The sequence below is a fragment of the Homalodisca vitripennis genome, unplaced genomic scaffold (genome assembly GCF_021130785.1).
Source record: "Homalodisca vitripennis isolate AUS2020 unplaced genomic scaffold, UT_GWSS_2.1 ScUCBcl_1073;HRSCAF=4252, whole genome shotgun sequence".
In the NCBI taxonomy this organism is placed as follows: Eukaryota; Metazoa; Arthropoda; class Insecta; order Hemiptera; family Cicadellidae; genus Homalodisca; species Homalodisca vitripennis.
In genome coordinates this window covers 30,021-47,177 of record NW_025777189.1, presented here as the reverse complement: position 1 = coordinate 47,177, position 17,157 = coordinate 30,021, and positions in this window count along the sequence as shown.

Genomic DNA, 17,157 nt, shown 5'->3' with positions numbered 1-17,157 from the left:
TCTCATAATAAACGTGTGTATCGATACCTACAAACCTAATGTATTCTTTGAAAAGGAAAATAATTTTTTCAACGGTTATAAGAGAGATAAGTAAAAATGTTTATTCTGTTTTCTAAATTCTGTAACAAATTTTGTTTGTTTTTTACCTCCATATTGCAATTTTGTAAGCAGATTATTCAAATGTGTTAGTTTATTTCGAAATTTCTTAGGTTTAGGTCTTTCGTACAAAATTAAATTACAATCTCTACAAACTAAATATTTTTTATCAATAATTTCTCCTCTATTATAACACTTGTAACAGTTGGCATTATACTCTTCCATTTAAACAAAAAGATTTTTTTTATAAATGGAGATTATGGAACTAACTCTGCCGAGATATAAATTTTTTAGCACAAATGTTTATGTTTACATTTCTACAACAGAGATAAATATAAATAATTTCATTCTATTGTACAAACTATTTAGGATATTTTGTCTATGATTACAAAGATTATTCCGGAAGAAATCGAGATTTTTCATCAGCGAAAGAGTATATTTTTTGATGTTTTAGAAGGAATGAAAGAGAATAATATGAATTTAGCAAATTATTTTTCTTAAATAAAAAATCTATTCTACTAAATAGTCATCAAACAACATGAACTCTCCAAAATCACTTCAGTTTCTAGCATTTAAAGAACTTACCACAGGAAATAGTTATAAAGACTTCTTTGAATTACCTAAATATGTTTAAACAAATGTTGATATTTTCCTTAAGTGAAAACGAATCCTTAAATGAAAACGAATTCAGAGAACTTTTAAGTACTAAAAAGTGTTCAATGCAATTTATTACAGACAACTTAGATAGTATAAATATGTTAAATGTAATAGGAGATTTTAAATTAAATAATAGAAAAATAAGAAAAATATTCCGATTTTTACAAAATAAACTAAAACACCAACAATCTGACATTTTTCATCGCTTTTATGCTAAATTTCATTGATTATTTGTTGAAATGTTGAGAAGACAATATCCATACTGGACAAGAAATATGCATACAGCTAGTTTTTTAACAAGTCTTTGTAAACAACAAGATTTATCAAAGGAATTTATAAGAGATCACGCTTTTGTTGTAGATTGGGATAAATTATATGGAAAAAACATTTACGAAACAGATATATTGTGTGTGTGTGTGGTTTCTGACGAAGAAAAGAGAAACGTTTGCCATTCAGCAATTCATTACGATATAATGAAAGACATACAAAATGAATGATTGTGTCTCTGGTGTAGTGTTGTTAGTGTGCGTGGTTTTTGCGCTATGGGAATCACATCACATTCAACTTCTACGGTGTCTATTGTTTAGAGACTTGGCCCTGCACTGCTACTGTCCAACCAAGTTAATGGCTAGGAGCTGTAATTCGGGTCTTAGACTCTGGAATTTTTTTGTTCCCAAGTCTCAATTTTCTTTGGTAACTACTGTGTAGAAGTTGATGGAGAGATACAATTAGGGAATTTGTGTCGGGTGTTTTGTAAGTGTAATGTTGTATTAATGAACGATGTGAATGATGAATGTAATGAGCGAATTAAGGAAGAGAAGGAATTAAGGAATGAAGTGGAAAGGTGAGGAAGCAAATGGCGCGCCAACCACAGTTGTCATTACTCGGCTTGTTCTATAGTCATTACACTATGGCCACTCGTGTAAAGACTTGTCCCCAACCACTGAACGACAACCATGTCTTCCTCAATAAAAAGCGCGCCTGAAGCTCTGGGATTTGAACCCAGAACCTCAGGCTTTGAAGGCAAGCGTCTTACCAACTGAGCTACGGAGAGTCTCGAAAGTTATAAGCTATATCTCTGCTATATAAGTTGTTCTCACTTTTACAATTAGGATTGCTAGTTTACAAGTTTATTAATAATTTTATATTTCAAAAACCACTCAACCGATTTTAATGAAATTTGGTACACATATAGTAAATACATAACTCTTTCGACTTAACTTATCCATAAGGGTGAAATCATCCCCTATTTCTTAATATTCATAAAAAAATAAAAAAAATTATCAGAAAAATCTGAAACTTCAAAAACAAGCGAGTTCAACTTAAAATTTCATGAAAATAACAAAATTTTCAAAAACTACCCCAATCATCCCTTATCTTAAAACTCTTATATCTCGAGAACTATTGGAGCTTTTTTGCTGAAATTTGGTATATAGGATCAGTAAATATTAAAGTATTTTTTTAAAATCATAACTTCCGGTCCAACCCTTAAGATGACCTTGGAATAGTTTTTATGTTAATATCATCCCCATTTTTTAAGATATTCTTTTGAAATTAAAAATGAATACTTATATCAATGTCTTTAATAATTCTGTAAAGTTGTAGAATTATCCAATGAATAATATAGACAATAAGACGATTTTTTCAAAAATTTTTACTGAATTTCTCTAATATCGTTCTTAATCACATCATAGGCTAAAAATTTCTCAGAAACCACAACCACATAACAAATCGCGTTTGTAACAGCTTTTTGAAAATCCATATTGATAATTATATCGTTCTTTGAACCAGAAATATTTGTCATACTCTTTGTTGTATCAATGACATAAATAGGTCTATTCGCTAAAAATTCTTTAGGATTGTAATACATTTCCTTATTATTACAGTAAACTTTCTTAAAATCTTGATACATCTGATACATGATTCTGAAAAGACCTCCTGAAATGTTTAAATTTTGTAATTCATCTGGATAATAAGAACCGTTCAATTTTACTCTGATATTTTTTACATCCAAACTATCAAACTTTGAAGGATTTTTTTCTTGATTATTCTGTCTATCTGTTTGAAAACCTATGATAACGAACTTGGGATTGAAGATATTTCTATAAATATTTGTAATATCGAACGAATAAGTTGTTCCGGAAATACCTTTTTGTTCAATACATTGCCAATCTAGAAAATTAAACATAATGTTTTGACTTTTTGTAATTTCATCAATCAACCTAATTTTACTCGTGGTTTTATAATCAATCATTGGAACTCTAATAAAAAAATCTGTAATTGTTATTTTTCCATCAACAGGCATAACATTTCCAGTTGCAGTCTTCAGAATCACATCATTGTCTTCTGCTCTTATAAAACTTAGATAAAATCCTCCTTTATAGATCGGAATAGTAACATTTTCAAAAAATCCTAATCCAAAATGAGATAAATTTCCAGCTGCTTCAAAAACACCAAATTTAAAATCTGATTCAAAGCCATTAGAAGTTTGAGAAATAACATCACTTTTTGAATACGAAATAGTTCCTTTAATTGTGCTTAATTGGCCACAGTTTTCGACTTCTTCTATCAATTTATTGTGTTTTCTTACTTCAATCTTAGAAAATAAAAACGGTATAAAAATTATCGATTAATCTAACATTATCAGTTCCAAGATATGCTTGACCATCTTGTTTTGTTAAAGTTCCAGAAATATAAAACTGGAAGTTAGACGAGCAAAAGTTATCTCCAAAATCAATATTAAACTCAGTTCTTTTATTCGGTTCATTCAAATGTTGTTTACTAATTGGATAGAAATTTTTAAACTCCGCCCTTTCAATATCACTAGCATATTTTCTGTAGTCCGCCATTTAATAAGAGAAAATTTAGAGAAATTTTAAACATCATGTATAAGAAAGATATCATTTTTCATCGATCTAATATACGTTTTTATAAGAAAAGATATAAATTTTAGTAAAATAATTAAAAAGATTAGAGTCATTTTTAATGATCTACTTCGTCATATTCGGGATTCTCTTCCTTAAATTTTGCGATCTCGGTCACATATTTCAATAAAATTTGCACAGGATAGTAACCGCTATCTATAATATTGTTCCAATCAACTGTATCTTTATTTTCATCCAAAAACTTTATACCCAAGTGTTGATAGAGACAAAGAACAGACATATGATCTTTTAATTGATAATGTATATTTTCTTGAATGAACTCTGGGGACAGATTTTGATATTTTGCAATGTTATACCAATTCAATTTGTTTACGTATAATCTCATCATATCTTCGGATAATTCATATTTTTGAGAAATATCATCCCAATGTTCTTTTTTCAAATCTCTTTCGTGTTGCATTATAAAAAGATCGAAAGCACTGTAATGTCCCGCCATCTCTATTTATTAAGAAAAAATTTCAAGTTTTTATAAATTGGCTCTTTTTAGCGTTACATTCAGCACATTTTCCAGATATTCTCTTAACTCCATTGATGTTTGTGTAGTATTTTATATCATTTGTTGCAGTTTTTTCTTTACATCTCACACAGTATATGAGCGCCATTTATATAAGGAAATTTTATCATGCATAAAACCCTGCGAGAATACCTATTTCAGTAAGATCTTCCTCGAACATATTAATTTTTTCTTCTAATTTTTGAAATTTGACAGCATAAGAATCATTGTATTCAACAAATTTATGACCAATATTCTCAAAAGTTTTCGTAGCATCTAAACTAAACTTATCAAAAGACTCTTTAAATCTAGTAAGTTTTTCATTAATTTCACCAACATCGTCTACTGATCTTTTACTTCTTTCATCAAGTTTTTCATAGACTTCTGTTGTAAAATCTTTAACATGCTGTTTATGATTCTCATAATTTTGTTTTAGTTCATTAAACATTTTAATAGGATCTTCTAATTGAATCATTACAACAACATCAAATGGATTAATTCCTTTACTAACACTGCTAATTCTTTTTCCTTTAAAATCTAAGGCATTTTTAACATTCGGATCATGTAAATCAACAATATCGATGTTTTCTGATAATTTTAGAGGTTTCAAAATTTGTTCTTTAACAACAACATCATGTTTGTCAATACCAGGTCGAACACCGACAATTCTTTTTTTATTAGCCAAACTAACATAATTCTTTTCAACTTTGATCGCTTCAGTAATTTTATCAGCTTTTTTTCGATACGAGACATTAAATTGGTAAATATTTTTTTTGCACCATCTTCAAATTCTTTTTTCAATGTTTTTATTTTATCAGCAACTTCATTTGAACTCATGAAATTTGCAAGTTTGTTATCATATTCTGCTTTAAAATCTTCAATCTCGACAGCAAACATATCTGAATCTGGAAGGTTTTGTAATAAATTTTTCTAACTTGTTATCAAACTCATTTCTCAAACTATTATCTACATTTTGAATAATTTGTGTTCCAAATACGTCAAAAATATTTTGTGAATCCATATTTATTAAGTAATAATTTGTTAACAACTTCTTTAAAATCTTTACCATCACTCAGTTCATTCAAAACAAAAACACATAAATGACCACAAATTGGGGATCTTTATAGTCTTGAATCTGAGAATCATTGTAGTAGACGCTTGATTTTTTCAAATATTTAATCAATTCTATAGGTGGTTTGTCCTCAATTCTTCCATACGAATCAAAATAACATGCATTCTTATCATTTTTATAATAACAAATCCAATGCGTTCCACTTCCCATAATCGAGTCTAAATTCACAATTCCACATTCAACTTTTTCAGGTAATGTATCTCTCATGAAGATTCCTCTAAAATGTTTAATATTTTTGCAGATTTATTCCAATTCCCCGAATGTTAAAGGTTTGATTTCAAATTTTTTTTTTAATGTTTGATTTCACGTAATTCAAAGTTTTTTCATCTAATCCAGATCCTGTAACATCTTCCAACTCTTTATCTAACCAATTTAAAATGTTTCGAACAATAGGAATCACATCCTTTTTAACGATTGGAGCAGCTTTACGAACATAAGGAACAACATTTTTAACAACTGGAATATTTTCTCCAAAATCTAATAAATCTTTCAAAAGTCCACCATTTTTAAGTTCTTTCAAACTGATTATAAGAAAATTCTATTCTGGTTCCTTTATTGTTTTTCTTATGTTTTTCGAGTTTATTGTATTGTCTATTTGTTAAAAATATCTTATCTTCGCCATTTTTTAGTTGATCTATTTTAAATTGAATACTAACGGGTATTTTCTTCTTAAAAGCGGATTTTATTTTTTCTTTCTGATTTTTGCTGAAGTTTACGTTCACCTCCATTTATATAGTTAAAATTTCAAGTTCTCTTCGATTCCCATTCCTAGTTTTTCTCTTCAAAAACATTGCTCCAGCTGTTGGAAGCGCAACAAATCTTTCACCTAAACTAGCATCTTTTGATAAAAATCTATCCATTGCCTTATCTTGCAAAACTTTATCTGCTATATGTCTGGAATTTGTGTCTCTATGTTTTGCATAAAAAATATCGTGTTCCATAGCAGCTTGATCTAATTTATTTATACCAGGATCTCCTCTTTTTAGTCTTTTTTCGAGTTTTGTGCCAGGCCCCAGATACTGATAAGTTGGTACGTGTAATTCAAAAGGTAAATTGTTGATAAAATCATTCAAAAGTCCACTACCCTCAATCATAGATGAACTTATTGTCGGCAAAATTCGTTTTAAAATATTTAATTCCATCAGGTTTTTCAATCATTTCGTCAAGTTTGTTCGAAATAAAATCTTTAATTGCTTTCTTTTCATTCAAAAAATTGTTATTTCCAGCCTTCTCTTGAGCATAAATATAATTTATAATTCCATCGAGTTTTGTCAAATCGTCGATATATCTGTACTCAATCTTATTATCATTGTATTTTCTTACACCTGATCCTTCGATTCGTTTTTCCCAAATTGGTTTAAATTAATTTAATATATTTTTTACCTCTACTTGACTTAGGCTTCTTAGTAGATGGATCATTATTTTTGTAAATTGAGTCAGATTCCCATAAAATTTCTGTATACTTTTTCAAATCTTCTTCAGAATATAAATTATCTTTTGGAGCGTCATAGTCTGTTAATAATCTCCATAAACCTTGAGTTCCTTCATATGTTTTTTCATTAATAATGATATCATTATGTTCAAAATTAACGGGTAAATTTCCAATCATAACACTTCTCTTTTTTCTGTCCCAATACAAACCAAATTTATCATCCTTTGCTCTAGGAAGGAATTTTTTACCAATTTCACCAATTATTATATCCGTTGTTCCAGGACTTATTGGTTCAACTATGGTAGAGTCTTCAATGATTGTAGGTCTAAATGGTGTCGACGATGGTAATTTTGGCAATTCAAAACTCAGATTCTGGTATCGAAATATCGGCAAACTGTCGTACAACTGGAACCAAATTCATCAAATTTTGATTATCACTTAAAAACATTTTCAATTTTGCCCTCAACGTTTTTTATTGCAGAAGTTACAGGTTGATTGATTTTTTGAATAAATTCTTGTTCTTTTTCATCAATTCGAATCTGTTCTTTAATTTCTTTGATTAATTTCTTTTCGATTTGATCAAGTTTTTTCGCTTCTTCAGAAGTTACGTTCACCATTTAATTAGAAAAATTTTGAAACGTGGAACGTAAAAACGTGAACGTGGAACGTAAAAACGTGAACACGAAACGTAAAACATGAACGTGAAACACGAACGTTAAACGTAAACACGAACGTGAAACATGAACGTGGAACGTAAAACGTGAACACGAAACGTAAAACGTGAACGTGGAACGTAAAAACGTGAACACGAAACGTAAAAAATGAACGTGAAACACGAACGTGAAACGTAAACACGAACGTGAAACATGAACGTGGAACGTAAAACGTGAACGTGGAACGTAAAAACGTGAACGTGGAACGTAAAACGTGAACGTGGAACGTAAAAACGTGAACACGAAACGTAAAACATGAACGTGAAACATGAACGTGAACGTGGAACGTGAACAGATTTACCGTTTTTCTGTTTATTTTCATAATGTAAATAAAAAGTAAAGATAATGTAAAAATAATTGTAACAAATATTTTATCAAGTAGATTTGTCATACCATTGAGCAGCATTTATATTAGAAAATTTATTCAAATATTTACCATTTTTAGGCTTCAAAGTTAGATTAATAGTTAAAAATCCATAGTCTTCTTTTCAAATTTTATCACACAATTCATTAAAGTGGTTAAAAACTCATATCAGATCCCACATAATTGTTGTAAATCTTTCTCGAATAGTGATCGTCTTGCTTAAAAACACACAACATATTCAAATTATTTCTAATAACTTGTTTATCAACCTTTGAAAAGCATTGGGAAAGATAGATACAAGATATGTTTTTGTGACGAGACATTACGAAAATATTTCTTAATAACGTCTTGATTTTCTAAAATACAATCATCGAAAACGATTAAAGAATTTGGTTTACATTCGCTTAATGGAACTATGTCCTCAGAAGCATTATAAAAATGTGATCCCTTTTTGCTTAAGTTTTTCTCAATATTTTCAAATCTTTGTTGTAATTTTTTGTATACGTCTTGTTCTAAAGATTTACTAAAAACATACAAATTGGAATAAGGAATCAACCTATTGTAGATAAAATTCAATAGTAAAGTTGTTTTTCCACATCCACTTGAACCAACAATTAACAATCTGATTGGTTGATCTTTCTTATTTTCTTCAAACGTTTTGAAGTTTTATCTGATCTTTTTGCTTTAAAATTTTCTCCATTTAAATAGCGAAAATGAAGCTGTTCAAGTTGACTTCAGAAAGCTCTCAATTATTTTTAAACTTGGAACATCCTATTCATTTAGAGGAAGAATCAAATTATTTCATCGGTTTAAGCGGTTTTTATTCTGACAATTTTGTAATAAATATTAGTGAAAGTTCTCCTTATTGTATAGGATTTAGTGAGAAGAACATAACAAAATATTATGGTTTAAACAAAGGATATTATACTTTCGATCAAATAAAAAATTCCCTTAAAAATTATCTGAAAACATTCAAACAATCAGATAAATCTTTAAACTTTGACGAAAACAAGTTTGAAATGCAAAAAAATTATCTCTCTAATAAAATTCAAATAAAATCACCAGTAAGAATAATGTTTTCAGCAATTATAGTAGATTTATTAGGGTTTGTTCAAGAAACTATTGAGCCAAATCAGGTATATTTAGGAAATAAAACGCCAAAATTTAGACCATTTGATGTAATTGAAGTACATTGTAATCTCGTTGAACCTAGTTTTGAAAATCATACCGAACATCTTCACAAAGAATCGGAAATTTTGTACACTTTCTTTCCAAATGTTGCTTATGGATCAAAAATTAGTGAAAAACCGAATGAAATAGACTATATTCCAATTAGAAAAAAATATGAAAAGAATTCAAAAAATCGTCTTAACTGTTCAAGACTCTGAAGGTAATTTATTGAAAAATGAGAGTAAAACTACAATTTACTTAAGATTGTTGAAGCAACGGACATGAATCATGGGGAGCTATTGAATAGCTTACCTTCAAACTTTCAAGAAAACACTGTTTTCAACCTTTACACTCAAATAATAGCTTGTTAAATTTTTTCTATCTAAATGGAGTCTGTTGTGGATCTACTCAATAATCAACTTACATTCAATAATAAAGACATTTGCACGATTGTTGACGAAAATAATGAAATTTGGTTTAAGGCTAAAGATGTTGCAGAAATATTGGAATTTAAAAATACGAGACAAGCTATCATAGATCATGTTAAAGAAAAATACAAAAAAAGCTTTGAAAACATAGATTCTGACAAGGGTATCGAATCGCGACTCTTACAAAAATTACATCCAGACACTATTTTCATCAATGAACCAGGCATATATTCTTTAATACTGAAATCTAAAATGAAGATTGCAGAAACGTTTCAAAATTGGGTTTTAGAAGAAGTTTTAACCGAGTATTAGAAAATATGGCGAGTACAAACTTGAAAACGAAAATAAGCAGTTAAAAGATGAAATAAAACAGTTACAAATTAAAGATGAAATGAAATCATTGAAAATAGAGAATCAAGAATTGCGAATGGAATTAATGAAGAGAGATATGATATGTAAAAATTTTGATAAGAAAAAACACCATGTTTTTGTATTAATTAAGAAGAATCACATGTGGGAATATCCTTATTACGTTATCAGAGCTCAAAAGAGAGAAATACCGAAAAGATTGAAAGAACTTGAAATTGATTACCCAGAAATGGAAATTTTATTAAGACATGGAGATCCAAATAGTATAAATCTCTACAACCAAATGAAAGAATCTTTGAATATTTTATACAACGGAAATCATTTTACTACAAATATGGCAGAATCTCGACTGATTTATAGAATATCTAAATTACACGATGAAAATGTTTCTAAATTTTACTAAAAACTCTCGATTTATTATATTTTGTTTGTAAATGTTTAGCATAACTAGGTAACCAATATAGAATTTTTTTTTCATATTCACAAGGCGTTTCGTTTTTATAACTTTCGCTGAAAATTTTTTTAGCACAATCTTTGCAAAAAGCATCTTTTCTATCTTTACTATTGCGGCGAGTGCCGCTACAGTTTTGAATTTGGCGCGCGTTATCCGTCTGTTGCCGCGAACGCTATAGCCAGCTGCGCCGACCTCTAGCCTTTAGCTCAAACAATAGGAGCCTCCTACCATCCGGAATTCTTCCGGACAGGTTCTGGTAGGATGGTTCCTGCTAGGTTTTTCAGGCTGTGACCGGAGGTTCTGCACACAGGAGTCGTTGTGCAGCTTTCGAGCAGGGTGGACCGGGAGAAGTTAGCGTGGGTGGTCTAGATTTTAGTAGTATTTTGTTAGGGAACCTTTCGGAACTATACCCAAATTATTAGTATTTATTTAGTCATCAAAGCTGGTTAGGTTTTGGAATAGACGGAAATCTAGTGGCGGATCCACGGATTATTCCTCTATAAAGGTCCCACCTTCCGGTCGCGACGCCACGAGGTCGCAGATATTGGTAGCGCGAGCCGTCCGCCTCGGATTCCCAACACCATTCCTAACCAGCATTAATTTTTAATTTCACGCTTTCCGTCCATTTTTTTTGAGTTTTTCGAATAGCAGTGGTAACTTCTCAAACAATGGCGTAAAACACCCCAGGGCAGCGACCGACGCCACGAGGGAAGCAGCGACCTTCACCTACAGAATCAGATAACTAAATTAGTTCTAGTCATTTAAAATAAGCTTAAAGTGTAAACCGTTATTACTTGAATTAATTTAAACATTTATTTTATTGTTCTCAGTTTAACTTTAATAGAATTTCATAGTTCAACCTTAATAATTTAATACCGTACTTTTTTGCCCGTTTTATAAAGTATTTCTTAAATATAAATAAATTCTTAAATTTCTTAAATAGTATTTTTTTAATAACTAATAACAGTAAAGTCTCATTTAAGCTCTAACTAAGCAGAGTTACGACTTGTTTAACCAAGTTCTATAGTTTTCTTTTATACTAGTAACCTGAAGTACACTTTGTATTAGACTGTAACACCATTTTTTTCACTAATTATAGGTGTTATGCAGTATTTTTCTTTGTTAACGTTTATTGACATAACTGTCCATTTATTTATTACAGCCACAATTCCTTTTTCAAGTTTTTCATAAGGCTTAAGTCGTTTAAAGTTTATTATCACGGAGTTCGTAATTTCCGTCTGTCTGTCTGTTTCAAACAAGAATTTCTCGTTTCGTTTTAAGACAGTTTTAAAATTTAAATTTGTCATTTTTCCTTGTAATTATACTTATAGTGCTAAGCTCGCAACTGTTATAATTATTTTACTTCATATTTTTATCCGAATTAGATCTTTTTATTTTTGGAACTGCAGTAATATTTTTCGACACAAGTTTAGTCAGTTTGCCGTGCAAGCACGTAATTGCGTAAGCAGAGTTCCTCAGATCCGGTTTTTGTATCACTCCGTAGATAACGAAGTCTAATTATTTTAATCTACATTATAGATTTTACTACTACATTTAAGTACGAATATCTTATAATTTCCGGTCAATGTTTTAAGGTACTACGTAAGTTATCCTTGTAAGTAAACGGTAATTTGTTTTCGTTTTCACTTAAATAAATTGTAAACCGAATGATTTCTTTAAATTATTTTACGACTTAGCCTTATATACGTTTAGATGTTGGTTATATTAGTTAGTGTTAAACACATAATAATAACTGGTGCTTTTGTTTTGTGTAAATTACAGCTTGCGACGATCATTTGTAACTAACCTTGAGTTACGAATACAGGTAAGGTAGTTGGTGACTTTGTTATTTTTGTTATAGCCAATATTTTACTTTCGGTAGAATCTTAACCTTTGTGTTCTAAATTTCACTTCGCTTGGAAATATGTTTAATGTTGGATACGAGCGTTTGTTTCAGGTACTTTAACAGTTGTTACAATAATTATAAAGTCTAACAATGCTATGTGAATATAACTTTTATTTATTCAAAAAGAGATATACAAGCTAATTTACAGAGTAAATTTTATAAAAATTTAAACTACTTAAACTTTTTTAGCATCAATATAAAACTAATTTATAATTTATTAAAGTAACTACCTGATTCTTTTTCCTCCCCAGTAGGTGTTGGTTTGCTGCATTTTTCTCAAAGGTAGGTCAGCCCAAGTTGTTTGAAATAATTGTTTTTTAACTGTTATTGTTTTCAGACTCCTCTAGTCTAATAATTACAAAGTGAACATATTGGTACCAGTTTCCCTTGTATAGCTTGTTGTGTTCTTATTTTCGCTCTCTTTAAATATGTATAAACCAGACAAATATCCCCAAAACTGTAGCGTGGATTAAAGAGTTAAAAGCAACTCAGGCCCGGGATCAATGCTCTCTATTGGGCATCACACCAGCAGGTACACTTGAGGGAATGAGAGTTCAGCTTCGTGCTTATATTAAAGAAAAATATAAATTAGGTGAAATCGACTCAGACGAAAATATTAATGAGTCCAAATTAGAAACTACAGCAGCCTCGACTGATGTTACACCAAACAGTCACACAACAATCTGAGGGCAGGTCCAACATAACATACACACCTTCACAAACAATAATAGATCCGAATATACAAAATTTGATAGTGGCTATGCAACAACTTACACAAACAACAGTTGAACGCACTACAGAAGTAGTGTCTTCACAGATTGCCGAGTTATTCTCAAGCCATAATAGAGATAGTGGATGCGACATTTCCCTTCTGTTGTTCGCGAAATGATTAGAGCCCTGCCTATGACTTCAGGTTTCGTCCCTCCCAGACCTCGTACAATTTGTAATTAAAGCTACAGAAATATTCAACTTGAACCTTGTAAGTGACAAACTATTTATTACAAATACTATTCCGCGGACTGAGGGTAGACTTCGTGGTATATGGTTAAATGCTATCACGTCTAATCTTAGTTGGCTCTCACTGGTCCAGACAATACGTACTTCACTCTTAACTGATAGAACACTGAGGGAAGCTCAGAATCAGTTTTTGTACCGCCAGCAAACTAACTCAGAGTCCTTAGCTGACTATGTACACAACATTAGTGCCATGTTTACATTTTTAAACCCTACAGTAGATAATGCAGTTGTCTTTACTACTATTATGGCAGGTCTCAATCCCTCCACTAGAGCCTGCTTATCAGGACTTATAACACCACACTGCATTAATGATCTTTTAAAATTGGCCCCCACAGTAGATGACTTACGTCTTACATATTACGACACTCCACAAACAACCAACGTATCCCCACCTACATCCCTTTCATAGTTCCATACCATATAATCAAAGTTTTCAACAAAACAACAGATTGTTTTACAACCGAAGCAGTGGCCACTCTAACCATACTAATGGTCAACACCATTACCAAAATCACCGGTCACGTAACTTTAATCAATATAAACCTCAAAATAGTCGTAATGGCGGTCATTCACACTTGGAATCAGGGAATAACCATTCAGGCCAATATAGTACACCAAAAAACAACACAAGTCAGCGTAACTACCAAAACGGTCAGCAGAATAGGCAAGCTAATTATTCTGGTCAGTCCAATTCCAGGCCGAAACATTTAAACTTCCCAGGGAGAACATTTTTAGACAGGGAAATTGTCTCCCCTAAACCGAAGGTGAATCGCCCTGTCCGCTCTATGGCACCTTCCTTGCCCAAAGTAGATCCCCTTACTATCTGGCTATCCATAAAAGAAATCAAACTTGAAGCACTAATTGATACAGGCTCCCACATACTCAATAATATCTGGGTCAGTCCTGAAGGATCTACAGAAAGGTAAAAGGGTTTTACGTCAACTCACTTAACACCAGAACTCAAGCCATGACAGCGAATGGTACTTACATGAATTTCCAAAAAACAGATTAAATTGCATTTTAAAAATTTTACACCTTTCCTGGATTTTCCTTTCTTTGTATCAGATAGCCTACCGGTGGCAGTTGTTTTGGGTTTTGGACTTTGTAGATCACAGTAAAATGGTGATCAATGCGGCTCAGCGTAAAATAACTTTTTCCTTTGACACAACCTTAATTATTAATCAATTCCAGGATCAGTCAGCTCAACCCAACATAGAACCAACTCATACAGCACCAACATTAGGAGAAAACTTGAACACAAAACAAAAACACATTTTAAAAAAACCTATTGCAGCAGTACCCGGATACCATAACACCATGCCTTGGCAAAACCAACTTAATATCTTATACCATCCGTATAACAACTAATAAGATTGTCCGCTCAAAACCTTTTCATTATGCTCCTCCCAAACTGAAAGAGCTAAACAGCCATATTAAAGACCTGTTGAGTAAGGGTATTATTCGTCCTAGTGACTCTCCATATTCAAGTCCGGCGTTTTTAGTCCCGAAAAAGAATGGTAAAAGTCGCATGGTGGTAGACTACCGTCTCATAAATAAGATGGTTGAGCTGGAGAACACTCCCATGCCAACGGTGGAGTCAGCATTCCAGTATTTAGGGAAGGCTTCTCACTTTTCCCACCTGGACCTTGTAAGCGCTTATAATCAAATTCCTCTTGATGAGAATTCCAAAAAATATACGGCTTTTGTCACAAGCACAGGTTGTTACGAGTATAACTATCTGCCCTTCGGCTTAGCTTCCGGTGGCATGGTTTTGGCAAATCTACTTGACAAAGTCTTTGGAGATATAAAATTCAAATTCCTTTTTGTTTATTTCGATGACCTAGTTTGTCTTCAGTAACAGTTTCAACGAGCATGTACAGCATCTTAAAATAGTTTTAGACAGGCTTAGAGATGCTGGTCTGACTGTTAGTCCTGAAAAAAATGGTTGTGGCATCTCCTAGAATAGAATTCCTGGGTCACATATTTCATAATGGTAAAATCAGTCTAAATCCTGACAGAAGTAAACCTATAGACTCCTACCCAACACCAAAGAATTTAAAACAACTGTCTAGGTTTCTGGGAATGTGCTCATATTACTCGAGATTCATTAAAAGCTTTTCTCAGATTTCGGAACCTTTAAATTCTTTAAAAAGGAAGGGCGTTCCATACTTATGGGGACCTTCTCAGGAGGAGGCATTCAAAACCCTTAAAGCAATTTTAGTATCTTCACCTGTTTTGAGGCTACCCGACTTTGAAAAAACCCTTCACGTTGCAGACCGATGCCTCTGGCACGGCTGTGGGTGCGGTCTTGTCCCAGGAAACTTTGGATGGCAGCCTAGCACCTGTTGCTTAACGCCAGTCGTGCCCTGAACCTCCATGAAAAGAACTACTCAACCTTTGAACTGGAGGCTCTCGCTGTTGTGTTTGCCTTGGAAAAGTTCAGAACTTACTTAGAGCATAGAGGATTTTCTCTTTTTGTGGATAATAGTGCTCTTTCCTGGTTGCTGAACCACCCCAGGCAAATTGGAAAAATAGCACGATGGATTGCCTTAATAAAACACATTTAAATTTCAAGTCAGTCACATTAAGGGCAAAGAGAACGTTGTTGCAGACTGCCTCTCTCGTTTGTACGAGGAAGACCCCACAACTCCCCAACAACATGACACAAGTTCAACACTTTCAACAAAACAACCCAAAAATCCTACCTCAAAATGTTTAGTTCTTTTCTCTCTACCAGAAGCCTTCCAAGACATAAGAGAACATCAAGCCCTAGACCCAGAATTAAAAAATATAATTAAGTCAATTAAGTCTGGACAACACCCTCCAAACTATGAAATAATTGATAATGTCTTAGTTTATAAAACCCCTTCCCAGAGCAGACCGCGTGTTGTTGTTCCAAAAAAACTACACCACATGCTATTTGCCATGTATCACACGTCCCCAGTTGGAGCACATTTGGGAATCTCCAAAACACTAAATCGGTTAAAAAGAATATTTTACAGTTCTGATCTTACTACAACAATAACTAACATGGTTAAATCATGCTTGCAGTGTCAGCGCTGTAAGCAAGCCCCAAACACAAAATATGGTTATCTATCGTCTGATTTAGCACAAAGACCTTTTGAAAAGATCATGATCGACTATGTTGGTCCTCTCCCTAGAACTAAACGTGGTCACCAGTGGCTACTAACCATTGTAGACGCGTTTAGCAAATTTTCTGTCATGATCCCAACTAAGAATTCAACAGCTTTAACTACAGTAAATGCCCTTAAACGAGGCCTATTTTCCTACTTTGGGTTTCCCCAGTCTATTGTCTCCGATTCTGGCAGTTGTTTCAAATCTCATCAGTTCAAAAACATGTGCGATGAGCTTGGGATTAAACACATTAGGACTTCTCCTTATTACCCGAAAAGTTCGCACGCTGAACGTGTGAACAAAAATATCGGAGTTGCCTTGCGAATTTTCCACCACAAAGACAATACTCAGTGGGATGAAAACCTACATTATTTTCAAACCGCCTTTAATTCTTCTAAGCACGAGAGCACTGGCACATCACGCTCTGAAATATTTTTTGGGATACACTATCCGCACTCCTTTGGAAAATAAATGGAATCTTGACCAACTTCTAGAACCTAATTATGAACCCAAGAAACATGGAACAGAGATGGAGTAAAGCTCTAGACAATCTGATCCGTGCTAAGGATAAAGTTTCCAAACAGTATAATAAAGGTCGAGCACAGGTTCCCTTTAGAGTGGGTGATACAGTTATGTATCGACTATTTAACCTGAGTAATGCACCCAAACACATCTCAGCCAAGTTGCAGCCTATGTGGTCCTAAACCTTTGGAAATTGAGACCTTTACTTCCCCTGTAACAGTTGCCTTGCGTGACCCAAAAACCAAGAAATTTGTGAGGTCAGCACATGTATCCCATATTAAAAAGTGCATTCTCCCAACTCCACGACAATGATCTGCCACTAGA